This window comes from Triticum urartu, chromosome 7 (assembly GCF_003073215.2).
Source record: "Triticum urartu cultivar G1812 chromosome 7, Tu2.1, whole genome shotgun sequence".
NCBI classification, from domain to species: Eukaryota; Viridiplantae; Streptophyta; class Magnoliopsida; order Poales; family Poaceae; genus Triticum; species Triticum urartu.
Window position 1 is genome coordinate 40,621,072 of NC_053028.1, and position 6,343 is coordinate 40,627,414.

Here is a 6,343-nt window from a genome sequence, read left to right on the forward strand (position 1 = left end):
TTCTCCTTAAATGAGTAGCCGTGTGGCGATAAACATAATCCAATCATGTCTATGCTCAACGCAAACACGAAATAAAAATTATTTTGGTTTGACACCAATCCCGATGGTAGAGGGAGCATGCGATGTTTGATCACATCAACCTTGGAAACACTTCCAGCACATATCGTCATCTCACCTTTAGCTAGTCTCCGCAGCCTTTTATTTTGAGTTACTAACGCTTAGCAACCGAACCGGTATTTATTACCCTGGTGCTACATGGAGTACTAGTAAAGTACACAATAATATGACGTATACCCAAAATACTTCTGTCGACCTTGCCAGCCTTCTCATCTACCAAGTATCTAGGGTAGTTCTGCTTCAGTGACCGTTCCCCTCATTATAGAAGCACTTAGTCTCGGGTTTGGTTCAACCTTGGGTTTCTTCACTAGAGCAGCAACTGATTTGCCGTCTCATGAAGTATCCCTTCTTTCCCTTGCCCTTCTTGAAACTAGTGGTTTAACCATCAACAATTGATGCTCCTACTTGATTTCTACTTTCGCGGTGTCAAACATCGCGAGTTGCTGAAGGATCATCATGTCTATCCCTGATATGTTATAGTTCATCACGAAGCTCCAATAGCTTGGTGGCAGTGACTATGGAGAACCATCACTATCTCATCTGGAAGATTAACTCCCACTCGATTCAAGCGATTGCAGTACTCAGACAATCTGAGCACATGCTCAACGATTGAGTTTTTCTCCCTTAGTTTGCAGGCTTAAGAAACTTGTCAGAGGTCTCATACCTCTTGACGTGGGCGCTAGTCTAAAATTCCAATTTCAGTCTTTGGAACATCTCATATGTTCTGCGACGTTTCAAAAACATCTTTGGTGCCACAATTCTAAACCGTTAGTATTACGTACTGAACTATCACGTAGTCATCAAAACGTGTATGTCAGATGTTTCCCAACATCTACAGACAATGCTCGAGGTTCAACACACTGAGCGGTGCATTAAGGACATAACCGTTCTGTGCAGCAATGAGGACAATCCTCAGTTCATGGACCCAGTCTGCATAATTGCTACTGTCAACTCTCAACTAAATTTTCTCTAGGAACATATCTAAAATAGTAGAACCAAAGCGTGAGCTACAACATAATTTGCAAAGACCTTTTGACTATGTTCATGATAATTAAGTTCATCTAATCAAATTATTCAATGAACTCCCACTTAGATAGACATCCCTCTAGTCATCTAAGTGATACATGATCCGAGTCAACTAGGCCGTGTCCGATCATCACGTGAGACGGACTAGTCATCATCGGTGCACATCTTCATGTTGATCGTATCCACTGTATGACTCATGTTCAACCTTGTGGTCTTCCGTGTTCTGAGGCCATGTCTGTACATGCTAGGCTCGTCAAGTTAACCTAAGTGTATTGCGTGTGTAAATCTAGCTTACTCCCGTTGTATGCGAACGTTAGAACCTATCACACCCGATCATCACGTGGTGGTTGGGAACAACGGACCTTAGCAACGGTGCGCAGTTAGGGGAAACACTTTCTTGAAATTATTGCGAGGGATCATCTTATTTATGCTACCGTCGTTCTAAGCAAATAAGATGTAAACATGACAAACATCACATACAAATCATAAAGTGACATGATATGGCCAATATCATCTTGCGCCTATGATCTCCATCTTCGAGGCGCGGCATGAACACCATCGTCATCGGCATGACACCATGATCTCCATCATCGTGTCTTCATGAAGTTGCCTCGCCAACTATTACTTCTACTACTATGGCTAACGGTTAGCAATAAAGTAAAGTAATTACATGGCGTTTTCATTGACACGCAGGTCATAAATAAATTAAGACAATTCCTATGGCTCCTGCCGGTTGTCATACTCATCGACATGCAAGTCGTGATTCCTATTACAAGAACATGATCGATCTCATACATCACATATATCATTCATCACATCCTTTTGGCCATATCACAACACATAGCATACCCTGCAAAAACAAGTTAGACGTCCTCTAATTGTTGTTGCATGTTTTACGTGGCTGCTATGGGTTTCTAGCAAGAACGTTTCTTACCTACGCAATACCACAAGGTGATATGCCAATTGCTATTTACCCTTCATAAGGACCCTTTTCATCGAATCCGATCCGACTAAAGTGGGAGAGACAGACACCCGCCAGCCACCTTATGCATCAAGTGCATGTCAGTCGGTGGAACCTGTCTCACGTAAGTGTACGTGTAAGGTCGATCCGGGCCGCTTCATCCCACAATGCCGCCGAATTAAGATAAGACTAGTAATGGCAAGCAAATTGAACAAATCATCGCCCACAGCTACTTTGTGTTCTTCTTGTGCATAGAATCTACGCATAGACCTGCCTCATGATGCCACTATTGGGGATCGTAGCAATAATTCAAAAAAATTCTACGCATCACCAAGATCAATCTATGGAGTAATCTAGCAAAGAGGGGAAGGGGAGTGCATCTACATACCCTTGTAGATCGCTAAGCGGAAGCGTTACTAGAACGCAGATGAGGTAGTCATACTCGTAGCGATTCAGATCGCGGTCGATTCCGATCTAAGCGCCGAACAACAGCGCCTCCACGTTCAACACACGTGCCGCCCGGTGATGTCTCCCATGCCTTGATCCAGCAAGGAGAGAGGGAGAGGTTGGGGAAGACTCTGTCCAGCAGCAGCACGACAGCGTGGTGATGATGGATGAGCACGGGACTCCAGCAGGACTTCGCCAAGCACTACGAGAGACGAGGAGGGAGAGAGGTAGGGCTGCGCCAAGAGGGAGATCAAATTATGTGTTGGGCAGCCCCCAATACCTCAAGTATATATAGGGGGAGGGGAGGGGCTGCGGCCCCTTCTAGGGTTCCCACCCTAGGGAGTGGCAGCCCTAGATGCCATCTAGGGTGGCGGCCAAAGGGGAGAGGGAGATGGGGGCGCACCAGAGTGGGCCCTAGGGCCCATCTGTCCTAGGGTTTGCCCCCTCCCCTCTTGCACTACTAGGGAAAACCTTATACACAGAAGTTTATCGGTAGCGCGGTTTAAAAATGGGCGCTACTGCTAATTAGTAGTAGCGAGGGGTAAAAAAACCGCGCTACTACTAAGTTGATAGTAGTAGCGAGGGGTATAAACCCGCGCTGCTACTAAATGGTCTCCAACAATGCCCCCGGGATTGGCCATAGTAGTAGTGAGGTCTATAAAACCGGCGCTACTACTAATTAAGTAGTAGTAGCGCAGGTAAGACCCACGCTACTACGAAGCCTGTCCACCCCGGCCCGATCCACACTCCCACCCCACCAACCGTCCCACACCACCCACCCCCGTCTATCTCAAAATAAATAAATCACGCAGCCCGATCTAGATCCCAAACCTCCTCTCCTCTCCCAACCCACTCGCCGCCGGCCTCCCTTCCAACTCCTCTCCTCCGTCCGTTCACCCACATGCCCCCCGCCGCGTGCACCACGCCGGCGGCCGCGCGCCCCGCCCCATCCCTCCCCCCACCAAATCCGCCGCCCCCGCGCTCCCCCGGCCTGCCCTTCGCGCCGATCCACCGGAATCCGCAGCAAAGGCGGAGCCTTTCCAGCTTTCCGAGGAGATCCGGGCCGTCCTCGACGAGGGCGGCGGCGGCCCCCTACCGCGCCCAACGGCGGCGACGCCGCTGTCGCCACCCGCCCCAAGACCAAGGGGAAGAACGGCGGGGACGCGACGCCGGCGGGGACGACTCCGAGCAGTCCAAGCTGAGGGCCGGCCTCAACTCCGCCATCATCACTGAGAAGCCCAACATCAAGTGGAACAATGTCGCCGGGCTCGAGAGCGCCAAGCAGGCGCTGTAGGAGGCCATCATGTTGCCCGTTAAGTTCCTTCAGTTCTTCACAGGTGAGCTTGTGCAAGGGAATCCAGTAATTCTACCTATTTTTTCATAGCCAAGGATGACGCGATTGCAGTTGTTGCAGCTAGATCGTATAGATAAGCCCTATGCATCTTGATCTCGATTGAATCTGATTGGATGAGCATGAATTATTCCGTTCTCGAGTCCAGGTAGAAATATGCCACACAAGCTGGCTTTTGTCTACAGAATAAGAATAATTTTGAGCCTCCATGAGTGCGTCTACTAGATCGATTTGTATTTAACAAACTTAGTTGGTTTAGCACAGGAATCTCTAGCGAATTATGTCCAGGAACCTTGTTGACTTCTCAATCCTCGCAAAGAAACTTTCTAAGCTAAACTTATAATTACCTGGCCCTTGTACGAGATAATAGTATTGAGGAGAGCCATATGCATCTTGATCTGGATTGAATTTGATTGGGTGAGCATGAATATTTGCTTCTGGAGTGCAGGTCGAAAGTATGCTACACATGCTGTTTTTTCTGCAGATAAGCATGATTTTGAGCCACCAAATTGCATCCATCGATTTGTGTTGAACCAACTTAGTGGATGTCTGGCCAATTATATTCTGCAACTTCTTTGACCCATCAATCCTCACAAAAGAACCTTGCTAAACTTATAATTACCTCTCTTGTACCAGATAACAGTATAGAGTAGAGCCAATTGTGGTGGTAGTCTGAATTAAAAGACGACTACTTAACCAAGTGGAATAAAAAATTCCATTTTAACCATAAAGCCATAGAAACATTGGTGTCTTACTACAGCTAGGTGGTTAAAACCGAAAAATGCATCAGACTGTAGATAGATCAATATCTGAACTACTTGGTATGGGTATCTATTGTTTATATGAAGAGCTAGTTTCATTTCTGAACTGTTTGTTTTCCTTGCGCATTCAGCAACCTAAGTTTATGTGTTTTGATTGAAAATCAGGACATTTTCCAAATACTATCACAACTGGTATCTATTCAAGGGTTTGTGTCCTTAACTACTTAACTACACCTTGTGTGCTTTTCTTTAGTTTCTCCTGATGTGCAACTAATGAAGTATCTTATATTGGATAGTGATTTTCTTTAGTTTCTCCTGATTATGTGGTTGCATGATTTGCTTGATTCTGTGTTTCTTTTGAGCTTTATGTTTTTCTATGCACTTGTCAAATCTATATGCGTTCTTATATAACTATTCTCTGCACTTTTCACTACAAGGAAATAGCTTATAGCTTCAATTGTGCATTACAGCTTAAATAAGAATCTCTGGAAAAAAAATGTTGCACATTGGCATCTACATGTACCGCATTGTTTTTTCGTGCCATTCTTCTGAAGAATCTAAAGTTTCTGAACCTTTGTTTGTAATGCTGCAGGGTTCTGGTACCGACGATGATGGTCGTCGAGAGGTTTGTGGACTAGACGGTGTCCTGGCTGCCGATGTACAGAGAAGCGAAGCTGCTGCTCATTCTCTACCTCTGTCACCCAGCACACGGGTAAGCAGTCGACCAGACACCCCTAGCCCGAGAGATGATCAACATTTAGATATACTTGATTCGATATGTGGCCAATTCTGAATCTGAATCTTAATGATGTTTGGGTTTCAGAGTGCGGGGAGTGGGGCACGTGTACGATGGCTTCCTCCGTTCGCTGGTGGCGAGGCACAAGGAAGACATCGACCGGCCCTGTTGGAGCTGAGGGCCAGAGCGAGGGACGTGACTGAGTCGCAACTCAAGGTGGTGGCTGCCGTTAGTCAGGTGTGGCTCTTCGAGGCTATCCAATGTGTTTCATCGCAGCTGCAAGCCGCGAGATCTGGCCGGGCAGGCGCCTCGCACTGACGAGTGGTCCAATTTTTGGATCGGGCCATAACAACTTACGTAGGTAGTTGCTTATGTAACTATGCGATAGAATGGAATTATACATGAGTTGCTGCTACAAGGAGGAACGTAGTTGCTTATGTAACTGTGCGATAGAATGAAATTATACATGAGTTGCTTCTACAATGAGGAACTAGAGAAGATACGACAACTGTGTGATAGAATGAATTTGGTTGATTTTTTTTAATTCCTAATAAGTTACTAGTGGCGTGGGGGATAAAATGGCGCGCTACTAGTATTTAGGATACCAGTGGCGTTGGGACTATAGACACGCTACTACTATTTCATTAGTAGTAGCGTGGTTCATAATAGCAGTAGCGCGGATTGAACCCTCGCTGCTACTAATGAAGTTAGTAGTACCGTAGGTTCGACCCACGCTACCACTAACTTTTAGCTGTAGCGCGATACTAGTAGCGCAAGTACCCGCGCTCCTAGTAGCCATTTTACCCGCGCTACTAGTAGCCTTTTCCCTAGTAGTGTTCGAGGCGCCTTGGTCCTTGGTGAGAGGTGCCCCAGCCCACCTAGCGGCTGGTCCCTTCCCACTGTTGGCCCACGTAGGCCTCCGGGGCTGGTGGCCCCTCCCGGTG

The 6,343-nt window shown here is 46.7% G+C and overlaps 1 pseudogene; it reads left to right on the top strand.

The window, feature by feature from the left end:
• Nucleotides 1–4,325: 4,325 nt before the first annotated feature.
• Nucleotides 4,326–5,717, top strand: LOC125518282 (annotated as a pseudogene).
• Nucleotides 5,718–6,343: the final 626 nt, after the last annotated feature.